Source organism: Arvicola amphibius, chromosome 8, assembly GCF_903992535.2.
Source record: "Arvicola amphibius chromosome 8, mArvAmp1.2, whole genome shotgun sequence".
NCBI classification, from domain to species: Eukaryota; Metazoa; Chordata; class Mammalia; order Rodentia; family Cricetidae; genus Arvicola; species Arvicola amphibius.
The window spans coordinates 111,884,500-111,905,297 of NC_052054.1; the positions used below are offsets into that span (position 1 = coordinate 111,884,500).

The window sequence follows — 20,798 nt, forward strand, 5'->3', positions numbered from 1 at the left end:
GTGTCGCCCACTCCACTCCCCCATACGCCCATCTGGACGACCCACGTGTAGCTCGACCCCGGGTTGGCGCCGCACCTCGGGCCGGGCGCGTCTGGCCGGCGCTTTCTGGGGACCTGGACACCGCCCCCACCCTCGAGGGGGCGGCATCCGGCCGCCGCGGGTCCGGCAGGGGGGCGTCCTGGAGTCCCCTGCGGTGGAGGGACGCTGCGGCCGGCTGCCACACAAAGGCGGCGGCGGGAAGGCGGGGCGGGGCGGGCCGGGGGCGGGGGAGGCAGGAAGGGGCGGGGGCGGCGGCGGCGGAGATAAAGCCCCCGCGCCGCCCGGCCCGCTAGTGCTGTGGTTGCACGGGAGCGCGGGCTGCACGTGTCCCCGCCGCTGCGCTGTCCTCCCTCCGGGCTCCGACCGCCACCTGGGGATCCAAGCGAGGGCTGGTGAGTACCGGCTGCGCGGTCCCCGCCACTGGGAGGAGAGCCGGGGACCGTCCTCCGGGCTTCGCCGCGACCGGGCGCCGGGGCGGGAACTTTCTCGGGCCGCCGGGGCCACGGCTGCAAGCGCGCCCGGATCTCGCGTCCCTATCCCCGAGGGTTGGGGCGTTCAGGTGTGCCCGAGACTGAGGGAAAGCTCGCCTAGCTCGGCGTGACTGCGGTGGGTCCTGCAGGGCTGCAAACCGTGACCCTGAACCTGAGGCATCTGGGCACTCAGGGGTGTCACCGACCCCGCACTTTGCTTGTGCGCGCCCGGGGTAGGGACCGGGAGACCCATTCTCACTTGTTACCTTTGCCTCCCCAGCTTGGAGGTGGGCAGCGACTTGGGGGAGGGCTTCAGTTCACACTGGCCTTTGCAACAGGCTTATCCCTACTATACAGTAGCAGCTCTTTGCGATTTATTATTTATTTCCATCATCTGTAGACCAGGGTATTGCGAGGCCGCTGAGTGAGTCCAGGTAAGGTGAAAGTACTCAGAAATCCTGGGCGGAATTAGGTATTTAATTTGGCCCCAAGATGAGCCGCGGGAAAGCTGCTATTACATAAGACAGCACTCCACCTTCAGGTATTAGAGAAGGTACTGTTGAGGATTTTTAGTGTTATAATGAACAAAACAATCTCCGCGTGTCTCTCATGAGAAATCTCCAAACGCGGCTGGATGTTGCTTTGACTACTTTGCAAAGAACGTTCTTATATTTAGCATCAACATAAAAAGGTGTTTGAAGGTTTGACTTTCTCTTTCAAGCTGGGAAGCAGTTTACTTCTCTGAACTGTTCTAGAACAATTGATCTGATAATTTTGTACCGTTGGAGATTTTGTATCAGAATGGAAATACAGGTAACTTGGAGACATGTCAGCATTACTGATTTTGTGTATCTAAAGCACACTTAGAAATTGAAGGCGCTTTCAACACTTTCTGTGGCTCTGAAACAGTAATTATATGCCGTTTGCAACATTTAAGCAAAAAAAAAAAAATCTCAGGAGACGTTCAACCAATAACGCTTCCATCAACCCCTGGAGTTTTGACTGGTTTTCAAAATAGCGTTTGAAAATTTTGTTCAGGGAAGGGTGACTCCTGAAGGTCATGAGACGATGTCATCTTTCTTTCTTTAAAAGAATCCAAGCAGAAAATTTTTCCACCCCGCCCCCATGAACTTGACATATTAGCACAATTTTTGAAAAAAACAGAAATTACTGAATCACCAAAGGATGTCAGATTTCAGCTTCACACATAGAGGATTTGACAGTAGTCAGAAACAGCCTAAGATGGAAGAGTTGGGAGTGAGATGGGGACCTGGCCAGGCTCCTGGTTGCTGCTCTCTGTTAGGAGTTCTCTCACATGATTGGGGACGTCAGCCTTTTCTTCCTCCTGTGGTTGTGGTGCTGCAGGCTCACTTCCGTGGCCTTCTCAGGTCCAGCGGTTTCCACCCGCTCCCTTTACACAGTGCTTTAAACATGTTCAAGACTTGCCCTCACCTGGAGGCGCTCCTGCTCTGTCAGGAATCCCGCGGAGGCTGAAGCAGGGATGCTGTGAACCTGATCTACATAGTGTGCTTCAGGTCAGCCAGGGGTACATAGACAGATCTGTCTCAAAAACAACTTGAGTGCTCACATGCGTGCGCAAATGCGCGTGCGCGCGCACACACACATATATACGTGCACATGCGCGTGCGCACACACAAAAACACACACGTGCACATGCGCGCCCGCTTACACACACACACACACACACACACACACACTCCATCGTCTTTAAACCTTAAGCTCTTTCTACTCCCCCAGGCTACAAACTGGCTCTTCCATTGTAGTCTTCAACACAGAGGGTTTCCTGGTGCCTTCCATACATCAAGTTCTACAGGTGGCACAATGACCTATGCCCCTGGGAAAGTAAAGGCCACCAGACTTGTTCCATGTGTTACTTCTGTGCCACCCTCTAAGCATTTCCGTATTTACCCACTTGTCTGCACGGTCTCTCCAGGCCCATGTGTGCCTTACATTTCCTTTCGACACCTTTCACCTTTGCTAAGTATAGCAGGTCCTTGCATTCCTGGGATTATCATTCTTATACTGGGGGAAAAAGCAGACAGAAAAGCATATCTATGCTAAATACTGTGGGGGTAGAATGGCAGAGAAAATAATCAAGGTGAATTGGGAATTTGCAGAAGATGAGAGAAAAGGCTCCTTGTGTCAGTGACAATTGTCCCCAGCTGTGCCATGCATCCCAAGCCTCCCTCCGCTCAAAAATCGTACTCCTCTCTCTTATCTTCTGTTCATTCTCTCACTACAAACCCCGTTCTGTTTCAGCAGGATCTTCACAGTGCTCTAACTTCCCTTATTTTGGCATTTCTGGTGATCACCAGATCACTCCATGATTCTTTCTGATGATCACCAGATCACTCCATGATTCTTTCTGGTGATCACCAGATCACTCCATGATTCTTTCTGGTGATCACCAGATCACTCCATGATTCTTTCTGGTGATCACCAGATCACTCCATGATTCTTTCTGGTGATCACCAGATCACTCCATGATTCTTTCAGTTGCCATGTCCCCAGTCCCCCTTCTTCTCAGACCCTGCAAGTCTCCCTAGAACAGAAGAACCTAGAATTTCCTGTGTGAGCCGTCTTCTGTTTGCCCAGCTGGCCTTTGCCATCTCCTGGGTGCCCAGCTGGCCTCTGCCATCTCCTGGGTGCCCAGCTGGCTTCTGCCATCTCCTGGGTGCCCAGCTGGCCTCTGCCATCTCCTGGGTTCCCAGCTGGCCTCTGCCATCTCCTGGGTTCCCAGCTGGCCTCTGCCATCCCATGGGTGCCCAGCTGGCTGGCCTCTGCCATCTCCTGGGTGCCCAGCTGGCCTCTGCCATCTCCTGGGTGCCCAGCTGGCCTCTGCCATATCCTGGGTTCCCAGCTGGCCTCTGCCATCTCCTGGGTTCCCAGCTGGCCTCAGCCATCTCCTGGGGGCCCAGCTTGCCTCTGGCATTAGACAGCAGGCGCTGTCTCCCATGGCTTTCTACAGCTTCCTCCCTTCTGGTTTTCCTGCTGTCATCTCTTCTACTCTCTGTGGTTTCCTAATACTCTGCCTCTCCCTAATTAATGCTATCTGTAGAGCCTTTGGCTGAACCAATTTCCCAGTTTCACTTATCACTTTTAGGAAGTGAGTTCCAGGTTACCACCTGAGCTAAGAGCATTCTCTTATATTTAACTAGCTGCCAGCCTGGAGCTCTGAGACCGAGGTTATGTGTTTGCTTGTGTGCAGCTATACATGTGTGCAGCTATACATGTATGCGCTCACATGCATGCACTGTCCGTCTTGGTTTTGTTGTTTGGGTTTGAGATAAGGCTTCTCACTGACTTGGAGCTCCACAGCAGACTAGGCTGGCCCATGAACCCGAGGGATCCTCTAATCTCCTCTTCCTCAGCCCCGGGATTCCGAGTACACACCACCCTGCTCTTTATTTTTGAATCTTAGTCTGGGGATTGAACTCACATGCCCGTACCTGGGCTTGGGTGACAAGCACTGTATCATCTAAGCCAGCGGTTCTCGACCTTCCTAATGCTGCGATCTTTTAATACAGTTCCCCATGCTGTGGTGACCCCATTGTGTTGCTACTTCATAACTGTAATTTTGCTACTGTTCTTGAATCGTAATATAATAATCTGCTGTGCAGGGTATCTGACATGCGACCCCCAGGTTGGGAACCCCCGATCTAAGCTATCTTATCAGCTCCTGACTTTAGCTTTTATGCCCACCCCTATGTCCTTCATTAGTCAGTTTATTTTTTTTCTTTAATGGCTACATAATTCCTCAAGGCATCCAAGTGGGAGCCTCCAGGAATGCCTAATTTCTGCAGAGACTGCTCTGACCAAGTCACAGTCCTGTTGCCTCTCTGTGCTGTGAGATCCCACGAGTCGCCAATCTATTTGCTTGCCTCTGTTTTTGCTTTAGTGTGTAGAAATAACAGAATGGTGATACCACTTTCAGCTGGCGGACATATATTGGCCTGAATAAAACATACGGAAAGTTAACTAATGCTAGGATTAGTTCTGGAGATTCGTATCTGGCGATAACCCTGGGTTTATTGCTTCTCTTAAAATACAGAGGACATGGCACATCGTGAGGCTTTTGTTCGATGTGGAAACCCTCGGCATGTGCTAAGGTCCTAGCAGTTGTCTGTGATGGAGGTTAGCCGCTTCCTGGTCCGTGTGGACCTGTGACCCCTTGCTGACATCAGCTTTGTGGCTTTAGAGTTAGTGACTATGGGCTGGGGCAGCTGTCAGCAGCCTGGGAGTCTCAGGGCTTTACTGCAACTTCCCTGCACCAAGAACTTTGCATTCTGTCTTCCGTGTTGTTGCTGTCTCAGATCATTGCAATTTCCCTACATCTGCCTACATCCATCCTGATGTAATCCAGTGCCTCCCTCTTGATGTGGAGGTAACCGCCTCTCTGGAGTGGCAGTGTTGTGTCAGGAGATTCTTCAGGCTGGAAGGTGAGCGCTCAGTAGTCTTTATGCAGGGTCGTCTTTGAGCGTCTCAGAAGGCTTTCACGGTCGCTCCTACAGAATTCTGGTATTACCTTAGTGTGTCCAGACTGCGGCCTCTGCTGTTTCCACATGTCCCACCCCCTTTTCAGTTCCATGTACACCCCCACACGCGTGCGCACACACACACACACACACACACACACACACACACACTCCAGCAGGATATAGGGTTTGGTCAACTCACCCCCCAGGCAGTAGATAGGCATCTGTAAGTATGAAGACACTGTACCAGAGGCAGGCAGCTCCCAATGTCAGTCAGCCCTTTCACTGTCTCAGCCCTGTGTCTGTGGAGCTCAGGGAACTTTCCACAGCGCACCGGGAACTCATTAGGCTGGTGGCCTATCTGGTGGCCTGACTACATCTGTGCTCTCTTCTATCCTTCCTGCCTCCCTGCTGTGTCATCTTCTGGACCTTTGTTTCTTCCACACTGGGCTCCATGGGGCCCACATATGAGGATGTTGCACTGTGTCTCCTGTCTTGGTCACCTTGCTGTACCTTTGTCTGTGGTTCCCTTCTTCCATGCTCACTGTCTAGACAGTTTCGCCTTTTTCCAAGCCCAGGTCTAGTTATCTTCTGTTCCAAAAGCTATTTCTGACAACCATTGCTTCCAACCCTTGGTTGCCCACCGCGCGCGCACACACACACACACACACACACACACACACACACACACACGGCATACACACTTCTGTGGTGGCAGCTACTTCCGTGTAGTCAAATGCTTTGCCTGCCCTTGTTTTAATTTTGTTTGCGACCTCATGGTATTTAATAGATGTGTGAACTAAACCATCGCCATTTTTTTAATAAGCCTGCTTCATATTGATTCTGTATAGAACAGGGCCTGTATTTCAGGCTTAAAAGGGAACTCCTTAAACAGATACCTCAACTTCTAGGTATGGTACTTCTACTTTTAACATATGTTTTCATTCCTCTCTGTGTGGATGTGTGTGTGTGCTTTTGTGTGATGGCCAGAGGACGACCTCAGATGTTCCCTCGGTGGTAGCCACCTTGCTTTTTGGGGAGTCTCTCATTGACTTGGAACTCACCAATTAGGCAAGGCTGCCTGACCAGAGAACCCTGGTGATACTCTTGTCTCTACCTCCCTAACTGGGTTTATAAGTATATGCCACCGTGCCTTTTTTTTTTTTTTTTTTTTTTTGAGTATGAGCTCTGGGTTCTTATGTTTGCAGGGCAAGGATTCTTATTTTCACATTTTTTTTAGTGCTCCGAGTGCCCACATGTTTTGAGGTGAAACACTAGAGAACAAAGGCAGTACTCTGCCTGTGGCTGCATGGATTTTCCTCCTAACTTTGCTCAACCTACTACTGTCTTCCTTGAGAGCCACTGTCTGGGCTTTCACTTTGCCTCTCATGGCTCGTGTAAGGAGGGGACGATGCATTGTGAACTGTAGTGGACTTCTGCTAGCCTTGGTGACAATGGTATGTACCTTCTTAGTGACATTGTTTCTCATGTTTGTTTTATTTTGTCGTGAAACTGGCTCCCTTCAACCAAATTTGGTTGAAAAGGACCCTGGGCTGGAGAGGCTCTGGGTTGTGCTGTTGACAGTCTAACCATGTAGAACTCGGTTTCCTTCTGTATACAGTGGGTATCACAGAAATAAATGACATCCACGGTGTCTTATTAAATGTCTTATAGATTTTTTAAAAAATTTATAGCTTCTTGGCTTTCCTTTCTAATCTAGCTTTCCCATAAATACCAAGTCTGGGTGACTTTATTCTTGAGTGCATTATTCTGTGCTTACACACCATGAAGTTCCTGTCCATCCCTTTCCTTCATGATCCCATGAAGTCATTTAGCATTAGAACTCAGAAATAGCACCATGGGCCATGGGGAAGATTTAGTTGATGCTCTCCTCGGAGGCAGTTATGAAATTGTGATATGAATTAGGGCCCTGTGCTCGGATCTTCTTTGTGAGCCCGTTCTCCATGTATAAATGTTCTTAGTCCTTGCTTCCGAACCATCTTTCTTCATGAATAGACTGCATGTCTGAGGTGGAAATCAATGTTGGTTAAAAAAAAAAATTACCCTTGGGGACTAAATGGAGTCAGGTATAGTAAACCACATCTTCAGGTTATTGCTTATCTGTATGTTCACAGTTTGTCTAAGGATGCTGAAAACTCACACGATGTTATTATTCTTTAGAGACCCACTGTCTTCTACTGAGTAGCCTGGGTCTTTTCCATAGCCCACAAGGCTCTGCTTTATTTTACTGTTTGATTTCTAGGTCTGGATTTAAGCCCAGGCTGGAGAAGTCAGCAACCCTCGTGAATGCCTTTTTTTCTTTCTTCTTTTTTTTTTTTTCTTTTTTTGGCCAGGAATGGCCACCAAGCCTGAGCAGTCTCCTGTTTCGTAATCCTGTTGTATTTTGACAACCATGTCCTCCATTTCGTGTCTGAATCTCTCAAGGTTGGGTGGACATCATATCACGATCATATCAGGAACACCCTGACCCTTGCTGCTGTTCCACCTTGGCCTCTACCTCTACCTCAGAAGATACTCAGAGAATGGGAATCGACTGTGCCATTCCCGTCATAGCAACTGGTCCTTAAAAGAAAGAAAATGTGAACAAATTTTTAACATTCATTCTCTCTCTCTCTCTCTCTCAAAAGCTGCAGGCATTTCTTATTATAACTGCAAACCTTGGTAGATACATCAGTTTTTATACCTTTGCCTTCATGCTCCCCAGCAACACCAAATGTGGATTTTGTTTACTAAAGGGATTTCTCTTGAAACCATACCAAAAATGGCATTAGGACCCTGCCACCCTTCTGCCCATCCTCTGTAGAATGCCAACACATCTCGCTATAGGAAAAACAACCGCCGGTTTTTAGCAAGAGAGTTTATAGCAAACACAAGGCACACTCGCAACGAGGAAGGTGCAGCTGGGCTGTGTCTATGTGTATGGCAAAATTCCTGCCCATCCTGAGTTCGAGCCCTAGCAACTACCAAAGGAGAGGTTTAAAAAAGCATGGAAGGTGAGTACAAAGATAAGTGGCACCTTCCTTCCTGGAGGGCCGTGCAGGAATAATACAGATGCTTAGTGGTAAATTTTTTTTTATCAGTTTGGTTTTTTTTTTTTTATTCGTGTGTTTGTTTTCCTTCATATTCTGAATACGGCTCTACCTGAGAAGTTCCTTCATTGAGGATTTGATCTCTGTTCCGATCATACAAAAAGCTATTAATACCTGCATTACCTTGTCCTTACAGTGCAGGACAGTAAGGATTAGGTGCCCTAATCAAAACAACTCCAGCAGGAATGTGTTCCCTAAGGGACTCTTTCCTTTTACTTACTGCCCCTGAAATTGGAATCAGAGACTGAGAGCCTCGGGGTTCACCTCTTTCCTTTGGTCTCTTGACTCTTCTTTTCCTGGAAGACCATGTCTACAGCTTGCTCCAGGCTTATCTCCCCAGAGCTGCGAGATGAAGAGGGAAGAAGCTTTCTTGCCAATTCTAGTTGGGGGAGGCGGTGGGACGGGACACTGGGAGGAAATCTGATTGGCTCAGTTCTGGTTACTTGCCTTTCTTTACAACAATGACTGCAGTTATGAGAATGGGGCTCTTATGAGTGGTCAGATCTGAGTCAGGTGTTCAGCGATGTGGGTCAGGCTGGGGTAAGCATGTAAGTTGTCCTTGGATGATGGAAGCTCTAGTGGGCTCCTTGAACTTGCTGCCTACCTCTGGAATAGGAGCTAACATCTCTTCCACTCACACCATGGTGAAAGAAGAGTGGAAAAGCTGATGTGTCTGTGGTCATACTGCCTGTATGTCATGGCAGAGTCAGGTCTAAGATTGTGAGCCATGAGCTGGTAGCACGGATCACAAAGACTTCTGTCACTTCTCAGCTGTGTTTATGTCTTCTCAAAAAGAAGTCTTCCTTTCGAGCCACTGCCTTTTCTGTAGGGCATGGTAGCCCGAGTGTGTGAGTGGTTTGAAGTACTGTGTTTATATCATTTGGCCTCCCAATTTGTTCCTTAGACATGCCTTCCCTTCCCCCCCAGACTGGAGTCTAAAATTAGTGCTGACCTTTGGATGGAGAATGCATTTGCACACAGTCCTAAGGACCAACTTAGCCTGAGCTGGATAAAATTCCACAGAACCAAGAATGAGTGTAACCTGATTATTTTAATTCAAGTCTACTTGGGATTTAACTTTTTTCTTTTTGCGAAACTTATACTTTATTCAAAACTTGTCACTTCTGCATAACAGAGATTTCCCCTCCTTCCCTTCCTCTGTTCCTTCTCATCCTGTTCCTCGTTTTCCTTCTCCTCCAGATTTGGAGCCTAGTAGACTTTGGTTTGAATATAGATCCTATCAGTTGCAAGCAGGAGAACATAGCCAGGTTTCTCAGGTTTCCTAAGCCCCAGCTTTGTCTGCGAGTTGAGCGTGAAAGTGACCACCTCTTGAGAGAGAGTGGAGAATATATCTTAGGTAGGTGCTCTACATATGGTAGGAATGGAGTCTAGTAGGACGGGGGACGGCCATGGTCATAGTTCTGGATTGTATTTGCCATAGTGGTAGAGGTGAGTGTTTGTCTTCAACAAGATTCCTATTCTGTGTGTCTCAGACCTGGTGCCTGTATCCTGAGTGGCTCCTCTTGCTAGCCGGTCTGCCCCAGGGACAGTGTATGCATGCATCCAAAGCAAGTGCTGAGATTACACGTAGACCATCTCTGCCCAGGCTCTGGGGATCTGAACTCCGGTCCTCACACTTCTGTGTCAACACCTTACCCAGGATCATCTCCCCAACTCAGAAATGACTCGTTTAAAGATGTGCTGAATGTATTTAGAACGTGAGTTCATTTAAGTATGATTGGATTCCCTAATTATACTAGAATCCTAAGAATGTTTAACTTGCAAATATTCCCACATCAGACCTGCGTTTTCTGCTGTAGTTGATAGAGTTGTCTTGGCGTTTTCCCAAAGCTTAGCCATTTGAGACTTAATGCAATGCTCTAAGTGTGTGCCTCTACCTGACAAGTGTAGTTCTGACAATGGCATGGAAGATACCATGGAGTTTTGCTATGGTGGATCACATAATTATAAAAGGGTTTCCTTTCTAAAGACATGAATTTTCTTTCTGAAATTAATTCACTAAGAGATTCACATCACTTTCTGCCAAGTCTGTTAGCTTCTTAAAATGGCAATTTAGAAGATTGGCCTATGATGCCCAGGTATTCATAATAAACTTATTCTTGTGCACCAAGGTGGTAAATTATGAATATCGAAGTGATGATCATACAAATGTGAATTGATCCAGCGTAGTCGAAGGACTGAAAAGAGTTGTTCCTCTAGGTATGTGTCTCTTATTTGACTAAGATTTCTTTGTGCAAGGAAAGTCCACCTTTTGTGTGTATGATGGTTAAGTTATGCTTTCCTGCCCCTCCCTTCTTGTTCTAGTTGTATGTGTCCTACCTGTCCTGTGACAACCCACAAGCCTATCTTAGCCTTCTGAGTTCCTTTTACTGTGCCTGGCATCGAGGAGCTGAAAAGAAACTCCAAGGAGAAGAAAGAAATGAAAAATTCACGGATAATGTGTCTGTCAAGTGCTGTTAGGCACGTTTCATGCTTGGTTGTGAAGAGTCCTAGCAAGACTGATACTAGGGTGGGAGTGGGCCAGAGTTTGTCATGAGAAATTATGGGATGCAGATGTGCAGAGCAGCTTGCACAGACGCACGTAGATGGAAGAGAGTCTGGAACCATGTGTTCCCACGGAGGAAACTTTTTATTCTGAATCACTGTTTTCACTGGCCGAGCAACAAGGCAAGACGCCTGGGATAAAAAAGGTCAGACATCGCTGGGCAGGGATTCACGTTGGGAGTCGGAAGAACTTGGGTTTAAATCCCAACTCCACATGCATTTGCTGTGGGTAGCCAGTGTCAAACATCCGCCTGCCTGTGCTCCATTTCCACAGGAGGTGGGGAAGTACACATGGTGAGGGTTTCCCCTCTTTGTTAGAGAGGGAGCGTGTCTGTCCCATTTCACACCGAAGGAGCTAGGAAATGAAGGGACTTAAATCCACGTCAAGGTCAGGGCTGTGACACAATTCCCCCTTTCTGATCACTGTCCCCTGTTGCTCTCGGGATGTCAAGTCTGGGTATGGTTTTGCAGCAGACTGCCCTGCCTGCTTAGACTCTTGACTTGTAGACGGTCCTATCCATTCTCTAGAAACATCTGGCCAACTCATGTTTCCTCCTGTCTGTATCCACTCCCATCATCCCGAAGAGGAATCTGTCTTAAGAGTAGAAGAGATTCTTCAGATTGACTCTTTGATGTGCCTGCCATCCCATGATGTTCAGAAACTGAATGGTGGTCCTGTCACTGTGGTGAAATTCAACTTACGAGCTGGGTTTTGAGTACTTACTCAGTAATAGTTACCTGGAGACACGCAGATGTATGTACAGGACAGGCATCGACTGTTGCGGTTCTCATGCACTCGTGTTGAAAACATGTCTGTGTTCTGGGTACCCAAGAGCAGTGGCATGTCACAGTGGCAGATGGGAAGTGGCCACAGAGGGCTCTAGTGCAGTGGTCCTCAACCTTCCTAATGCTGTGACCCTTTAATACAGTTCCTCGTGTTGTGGTGACCCCCTCCAACCATAAAATTATTTTCCTTGCTGCTTCATAACTGTAATCATAATGGAAATATATTATGGAGGATATCTGCTATGTGACCCCTGTGAAAGGGTCATTTAACCCCCAAAGGCCGTGACCCACAGTTTGAGAACAGCTTCTCTAGAAGGTACAAAAGCAACAGTGAAGGGACTGGAGAGATGGCCCAGTAAAGTGTTAGCTGTATGAGTTCAAGGACCTGGGTTCGGATCCCCAGTGTTCGTGTAGAACTGGCAATGTATGTCTATCCTCCCAGACTTGGGGAGTCAAATAGGCAGGTCCTTGGGGCTAGCTAGCCACCTGTTTGAGCTGAAATGATTGAGAGTCTATGCCAAAAACTAAGATTGCAAGCCAAAGACACCTGACATTGCACAGCTTCACACACACACACACACACACACACACACACAAATGCACATGCTCAGTACACAGTTGGGTTTCCATGGAGCTGCTCTGCTCTTTATCTTCTTTCACTGATGTGGTCAGTGTTCCCTCACCAGAGCAGACTTGACTTCCTGTGACTTCCATCCTGCCCCTGGTGCTTCAATGGGTCACTCATAAGCTGCCAGTGTTAATGACGCTAATGAGGTGCTTAGCATGTCAGAGTGGTTAGTGGTTAGGGGGGCTTGAATTGTTGAGATGGCTACACCGGAGTCTCTCCCTCCTATGTCTATTATAAAAAGAATCAAAAAAGTAGTCTGTGATCCCGAGAGGCAGAGAAGCCACTGATGTCCCCATGAGCCGTGGCCTGGGAAGATCATGCTGAACCTCCAGGCAGTCTGCAGAAGCTTGTTGTTCTGTAGATGAAGAGTCCAGAGTCCCTACCAAAAAAGTACAGGTAAGTGACAGGATTTCGTCTGTGAGGTGAGGACAGTGATAGCCAGCTCTTAGGCAGCTGCTGTCTGGGAGGCCTCACGTGAAACCTTTCGGGCAGAGAAGAGACTTCAGTGTTGCAAGGATGTCTGTGAGGTAAGTCTGTGCACAGGTGAACGATGGGAACGTAGTCGTGAATGTGGGTGTTTAGAGGCCCTGTGGGTAATAGTCTTTGTTTCTTTTACTTGTATGGCCACAAAATTCCATTCGCCATAAACTTTGGTTTTTGTTGATTGGTTTCAACCAAAAAATGGTTTATTTGGCTCAGAGGAGAAATTAGTTTGCACACCAAAGATGAAAGTTGGGGTGGATGACTTTGGAAATGTGGCCCACTGCTCATAGGAAGAGTGTACTTTTGAGTATGCATGGTTGCAAGAACAGGCACATGCGAAACTATGTGCACGCTCAGGGGGATGCATGATGGGCCAGGCCTAGGAACAGCATGTATCATCCCCCCCATTTTGCTAAGTATTCAATCTTAAATGCAATTGCATCTTCAGCATAGGCCAAGAAATGTCATCTAGCTCTGGGGCCGGAATGATGAGGAAATGGTATATATATCTGATATCCTAGTTAGGGTTTCTATTGCTGTGATAAAACACCATGACCAGCTGGGTGGTGGTGGCACATGGCTTTAATCCCAGCACTGAGAAGGCAGAAGGATCTCTTGCCTGTTCAAGGCCAGCCTGGTCTACAAGAGCTAGTTCCAGGAGAGGCTCCAAAAACTACAGAAAAACCCTGTTTCAAACAAGACAAAACAAAACAAAAAATCACCATGGCCAAAACAACTTAGGAGGACAGGGATTTTGTTTCAGCTTACACTTCGAGACAACAGTCCATCACTGGGGGAAGTCAGGGCAGGAACTGAAACAGGAATGTAGAGGCAGGATGATGCAGAGGATGTGGAGGAGTGTTGCTCACTGGCTTGTTCCCCGTGGCTTGCTCAGTCTGCTTTTCTTATAGAACCTAGCATCACCGGCCCAGAAGTGGCCCCACCCATCATGAGCTGGGCTCTCCTCCATCAATCACTAATTAAGAAAATGTCCTACAGGCTTGTCTACAGGCTAATCTTATGGAGGCATTGTCTCAGTTGGGGTCCCCTCCCCAACTGATGGCTCTCTCTGATGGCTCTAGCCTGTGTCAAGTTGCCATAAAATTTAGCCAGCAAAACTGAGGCCCTGTCTACTGTCAGAGGAAGAGACTATTAAAGGTCACTTTTTAGCATCTGCACAGTCAATCATTGGCCCTAGGGGTCATGGATAATTACATTTTCACCTCTGAGGACAGTTGCACCGATGTTCCCTCAGGGACTTTTCATAGCAACCGAGTCAACATTTCATGCCTGTGACATGTCTCTTAGTAAGGAGATGTGGTGTCTGGGAACATAGCTGGGAACAGAAACGATAGTAGGTACTGGAGGATGACCGAGGAGAGGCCAAAATAAATTGCTTCGTAGAAGGTGGGGGTGGAAAGGCAAGTGCTATTTCTAGCTCACGGTACATGTGATTTCATGTCTTAGTCAGAAAGTTTGTTTAGTCTGGTTAACCCAAACTTTTGAGGGTAGCAAGGACCTTCTCTGAGAAGAGAGGAGACTGGGTTTGCATGATAGGCATTCCCACTTAGAAGGCCATTGATGGGAAGTACACCTTCTAGAAGAAAGGTCCTTTCTTGACCAGTGTGGAGAAGGGTGCTGGGTGTGCTGGAAATTCAGCTCCGCGTCTGGGAGGAAAGCCGAGACTACAGTTAGGAGTGGCATTTTCCTGAAGAAGCACTGTCAATGCCAGACTTGTGGGAGACACACCCTACATGTTCCTTTATGTCTGTGTCTCTGGCTGGGTGACATGGCTGGGTTATATATCATCTGCACATCTCATGTGTGGTGTGACATGTCAACAATGCTGTGTCCCCTTTAAGAACTCTGTAAGTCTCCAGTGAAACCACTCACTTTCTGCATTGTTGTGGAATATTGTAGAGATGAGAGCGGGCTGCGTCTTGCCACCCGGCTAGCTTTACACCCGAAATAATTACACAGAAACTGTGTTCTTTTAAACACTGCCTGGCCCATTAGTTCTAGCCTCTTATTGACTAATTCTCACATCTTGCTTTAAGCCATATTTAGTAATCTGTGTAGCACCATGAGGGGTGGCTTACCAGGAGAGATCTTAACCTGCGTCCTTCTTGGAGAGAAGAGGCATGGCATCTGCCTGACTCTGCTTTCTTTCTCCCACAATTCTGTCTGTTTACTCCGCCTATCTAATTTTCTGTCCTATTAAAGGGCCAAGACAGTTTCTTTATTAACCAATGAATGTAACACATAAACAGATGACCCTCCTCCATCAGAATATCATCTTGTTTTAGAACTTGCAGCTATGACAAGAAGATCAGCCAGTCTGCCCACTCTACCCATTCTCTGGTACACTGTCCATTCCGGAAGTTAGATAAGGGGAGAAAGTGAACGTTAAGTTCTTGTTTTTTCTTTTCTCTTCTGTTCATTTGTTTTATTTAGAAGCCCTTACTCTTCTGCCATAGCTTGGATGTGGCAGAGAGAAGTGGTCAGTCCCGTGAGGAAGAGCTCTGGGGTTTATGCCATCTCATCTACCTCTGTAGGAGAGGATGGATGAAGGGTTGGCCCTCACTATAGAGCAGGGCACTGAGTCCCTGAGCAGGTGTGTGATCTAGGAAAGCAGGCACAGATGAGGCAGCTGGTCTGTGCCCCCCATTCGCGTTGAGTCAACTTAGACTTCTTGTAGGAAATAGAAATAGCTAAATGTCCCCCTCTTTTGACTCCCTCCTAGACGCCTTCAGAAGGTGTCAGCATCTGCCGTAGCAAGGAAAGTTGAGGCAAACCAGGGGAGGAAACTGATTTTGAAACCATGCTTTCTACCACTGTGGATGGTTTCTAAGCTTTGAAGAATTATTTCGGTTTCATGGTGGAGATGACTTGTAAATATCGAATTGTTATTTCTGTTACAGTGATAAAACCCTACAACCGAGGGCCATTCCTCTTTGCTCACCCCCTTGCTTTATCGGGAAGTATGTCCAGATTCCTGCCTTTGGACACATATATATTTATTTATGTGTTTAGTTTATTTTGGAAGGTGGCTCATAGAGTTTGTTCCCACCACTTCCATGTTTATAATACTTTCTTAGCAGCTAGTTTTGCTTACTGCAGCTCACCAGAAAGCTCTGCTTAGGAAGTTTGGCTGTACCAAACCTGGCAAGCAGGAGACTTAGTTAAGAGAACCGCCCCCCAAAAGAGGAGACTGAATATCACAGGGTCACATCAGTGGGTGCCAAGCTGGCCTCACAGCAGCCATAGCAATTGTAATAACAAATGCAAAACACTGGCTCCCTGTTTCCTGGAGGAATCCATTTTCAGTGTGATATCTCCAGTGAATTCTGAGGATTTTCTCTTTAACACCTAAATGTTTAGTTTCTACATGGATCTTTTCTTCTCCATCTCTTTCTCTCTCGGCTTCTGTAGTACAGGCTCAGCTTTTGCTTATGTTCCTTGGGCTTACCCTGAGAGGAAAAGATAATCAATACTCTCTGGTGCCGGGGGGTAAGAAAAACAAGTGACCAAATGGTGCCACATTTTCCTTGCACATCAGAAAAAAATGCTTGCTTAGATGGCATTTCCTGCTGGTGTTCACAGTGTGAAGTGTGGAATAAAAGCTTGGAGTTTGTCAGGACGCTCATTGTTAGTTAGAGTTAGACTAACAGTTCCAGCGTCCCAGACAGACGACAGATAAATAGGATCTTTCAGCTGAATAGTCTACCCCATGGTGTGATGGCTCAGAGGCAGAGGCAGGAGGACTGCCATAATTTTACGGTCAGCCTGACCTATTATTGAACTGCAGACAGACACATCAGGGCCACTTATCAAGACCTATCTCAAAATTCAGAACCAAACCAGAGATCAGGAACAGCAAATCTTGAGGGGTTGGTAAGGTTGTGCAAGTTGCCGGGTGTGGTGGTACATGCCTTTAGTCTCAGCACAGAGGCAGGTAAATCTGTAAGGTCATCTGGATATCCATAGCAAACTCTAGGACAGGCAAGGACGCATTAAAAAAAAATGTGTAAGTTAGTGGCCCAGTTCATAGGACTGAAAACCTGAGGTAATTCCATGTAGACTGTTTGCTAGCCAATAGGCAGAGGTAGTTAGCTCATTGAAAGTTATACACAACTACATTCCTGCTGTTCTTATGCATAACTATAGATAATGTAAGAGCCTCACCCCTGAGGACAGGTTATGGAAATATCTAGGTTGTGAGTTCTTTCATCTTAATTTCATTTCTCATTTTATAGACCAAAGATGAGAGTTCAAAGTGTGCCTGGAACTTTCATGCCCTCAGTAGATGTATATTTGATGTCCCTTGTGTTTCCTGACTTTAGAGTCTAATGATTTTTGTTCTGTGCTGGTAGTTATGAGATACCAGTTGCTATCACTATTGGTCCCTCTTATCTGTTATGGGGAGCAGTGCCAACGCCCGCCCTTGCTCTCATGGTCTCCTACTTACTTACTACTTTGTGGAACACGAATAATCAAACAGTGTAACCATTTATAAAGGCAAGTAGCTGCCTCTCTCATTGGCCTGAAGCTCTTCTTACTACATGGCACGTTTTGTCTTTGTTTCTTTTCCTTTAAGGACATCTGTCATTCATCCAAATGAAGGTTCTTGGTGTAGGACCTCAATAACTGCTTTGTTAACTGGGGAAGGGCACAAGATACTTTGAAACCCACAAGGCTCTCAGAAATGGAAGGTGGTCACTTTTAAACCCTTCTCCCAAATAGCATACATTAAATCTTCAGCCTCTGTCTTCATCCCCATGGGTGTGATTGTCAACCACCCTGGTCTGGAATATCCAAAGGGCTTTCGCATCTTGAATCATAGTTCTGGGCACTCTCAAGAACTCGGTTGTGCCTCCTTGGTGAGTGTGTTCTTAAGACTGGTACCTTCCTTCTGTCAGGCATCCTGGCACCCTGCTGCCATTTTTGAGCTTTCTTCTCTTTTCTTCTCACAGATTTGAACCAGTCAAATCTATGGAATGTTTGTTTTCTTAAGAAAAAGAAACCCCCCCTTCAAGCCATTGTTTTTAAAAGTCACTTGGAGCCTTAAAAACCTCCCATCATTAATTTACAGTGCTAAAATTTAGGAGTGTCTGGGGCTTCAGGCAAGCTATATTAAATTAAATGTGTAGGGCACTTTAAGATAGCATTTGTACACTTAAAATAGGGAATGCAAATTGAAACTCCTCCTGGGTACTTTAAATCATGCATTATATGTGCAGTATTTTCAATTAGCTACGGAAAAGAATTCCTCACTACAGCTCTCTTTTTACAGCCGGGAATTGCCCAGAGAGCACAATTGACTATTTTATATAGGTAAGATTTAGTTAAATGACTTGGAGGGCATTTGCAATTGAACCAATAATTGAAAATATTGTTGCAGAGTGGCAGGTAAAACTAGGAAGTCATTTTGCATTCCAGAGGAGGTGCCGGGATCTCAATAGTGCCTTAGTTAGGGTGGGCAGGGTGGGGATCCATGGCAGCGAGACTTGGTCCTTCACATTTCAAACCTAGCTTTCGCCCCACCACAGAGAGAAGCATGATTGGCTGTGAGGTGGTGCTTTCACCAGGAACTTCCAGCTCTAGTGTTGTCCATTTTCTCTCTCCTTCTCTCTCCCTTCCTCCTTCCTTTTTTACTTCCTTTTATCTTTTTTTAATGTGCCAGACACAAATTAAAAGTCAGATGGGATAAAAGGAACGCAGTCCTGCCCCATTCCTTCCCATTGTTCGGATCATCTCACTTCAGACACCACCTAGAATATTGATGCAAAAGGTAAGTTGAATCTGTCAGAGTGGTCTAACTCACACCTTTATGGTTATTCCATAAGCTTGGCTGGGGGTGGGGTGGAATATAACGAATACTCCTACTGAAATGAATGATGTTGTAAATGATTGTTCAGCCACACTGTACTGAAACCCATCATTATTCTGCTTCAAAGGATGAATATAGGTTAATTAGGCATTTTGTGCCCAGAATGGGAATGCTGGCCATTTATTCCAAATTTTTTAATAGTGGCTGCCAATCAGGGTCATTCTTCCCTCTGTCTTCTAGGGACGTCTGTTCATATCTCCAGGCATGTGGTTATCACAACTGGGTGGAAGATGCAGCAAGCATCTCCTGGGTAACGCCTAGAGATGCTGCTTATCAGCCCCTTCCAACCAAGAATCATCCAGTCCAGCTCGTGAAGAGTGCCAAGCACTTTTCAGCTATGTTAGACTGTGTGAAATGGTCCATGGTGCGCCTTTGAATTAAGTTGGTCTTCAGAGGCCTGGCTACTTCTTTAATGCCTCGTTTGTATATTGAACCCCTGGGTATCCATGTGCTATCCTGGATGCTAGGGTACAGTGATGGACAGGGCGGATGAGGAACCAAGGGGAAACAACATGATGTATCTTTCATTTGGGAAGAACTTTCACGTGAAAGCCAAATGCTGAAAAGAAACCGGCAGGTTCGGTATATCTGGAGGAGGAAAGTTTGATCCTGGCCTGATAGTGACTTACAGGCTGCAGGATGGACTTACCGTTGCTAACAAGAATGTTGGAGAGCCACTGGATAGTTTGGCGCAGATCTTTTGCAAAAGGTCATGGTCAGCTTTCCTTCTCTCTGCAGTCAGAGAGCAGTGTGGGTGATATCTCGGGTAAGGAACTCAGTGCTGCCTTCCAGAGAAGGTGGTAACACTGACCGGGGGCAAGGAGATGGAGAGACTACCTGAGATGTGTTCAAGAGGCAGAATGAATTTGTTAATGATTCTAATGGGATAAAGGAAAAGATAGTTCCCAGGCTTTTGGCTTGAATTCTTGGATGGGAAGTAGGTGGGTGGGTGGTGTTGATTATTAAGATCTGGCAAATACTAGCAAGTTTAGTGGTTAGGACTAGCAAGTTTAGTGGTTAAGACTAGCAAGTTTAGTGGTTAAGGCTAGCCACCTCCCTTCCTAGTATCTCCAGGAAAGTTGCTGGGGGAATATCTGTATGCAGGAACACTGTGTATTGGGGTCCACTTACAAACACTTAAGCCTTCTCTTCCAGGTTGCCCGTTTTCTGGGGTCATCCTAATAGGCTCTATAGTATGGTGTCACATTATTTGTAAGTGGTCTCTTTGGGTAGTGGTCTAGCATTTCCTGTTCCATGTTATTCTGCCCATATAAACAAACAAAACAGTTCTGAGAGACAGCTTAAAATCCAGACGGCTACTGTTAAATCTGATGACCTCATGACCACTGAGACAGGATTTGTCTGGTTGCCCCAAACCAAAACCTTCAACGTGGCTTGAGTCACGTTTCAATTGAAACAGGCACCCTGTTTCAATTTCGGGCTGATAGGAAAACACTCTGTATTCATGAGCTTGGCAGCCTGACGCCCATTTCCCAAGCTGACATGGTGCTCCATGGTGGTTTCTAACCCTGTCGTGGGAACTGTTGACGGAGCAGTACAGTTTGCTGCTGTCCTGGGGAAGACAAAGGCCTGTACGTTATCCTCGCTAGCGATCTGTGCCCAGATACAGAGGTCCCTTACTGTCACATCCCTTTTACTGAAGAAATATAGGAAATGGGTCAGCAATGGAAGAGAAAGACAAGCAACTAAATAAGGCAACTTTGTTTTGTTTTCAGGAGTCAATTTGAATCTTTTGTACTTGAAGTTAAGGTTAAGGTGGTCTGTAGTGGAGACCCTCAGAGAATGAGGTCATCATCTCTGTCTATGATAGTTATGGTTATACACAGTAGTGATGGCAGAAGCCAGCATTGATAGAGGCCTTCAGAACTGGCCTAAGCTGGAGAGGTGGATCAGCAGTTAAATGGACAGGCTGCTCTTCCAGAGAACCTGATTCCATTCCCAGCACCCACACAGCCGCTAACAACCAGCTGTAACTCTGAGAGAGGATCCAGTACCTTCTTTTGGCCTCTCAGGGTACCTGGTACCCAAATGCAAGGTGTAGTGGAGGAAGATGGACACAGGTATGAGAGTCTTCAGCTGCTCTCTAGTTTGGGCTCTGCTGTGTGTTGCCCGTGAATTGGGTGTTCACCAGGGTTTCCCACTCCAGGGTTACCCATGCCTTGCAAAGACTGCAAAGGGATGATGGCGTGAAAAGAGAAGAAGCAAAGCCGTCAAAGGCATTTTACCCTCCAGGCTGTCTTAATGAATGACTTTCTGACCTCTCGCCCTGCTCCTAGGACTCTGTGTACAGCTCATTCTCCAGTCTCCGCT

At 46.8% G+C, this 20,798-nt stretch overlaps 1 protein-coding gene across 1 annotated transcript in view; it reads left to right on the plus strand.

Moving 5' to 3' along the window:
* Window positions 1-339: 339 nt before the first annotated feature.
* Window positions 340-20,798, plus strand: part of Serpine2 (serpin family E member 2) — a 58,480-nt gene continuing 38,021 nt past the window's right edge. Inside the window, exon 1 of the mRNA XM_038339934.1 lies at window positions 340-431. The gene's annotated coding sequence lies outside the window, so the exon portion shown is untranslated. The remainder of the gene's footprint in view (window positions 432-20,798) is intronic.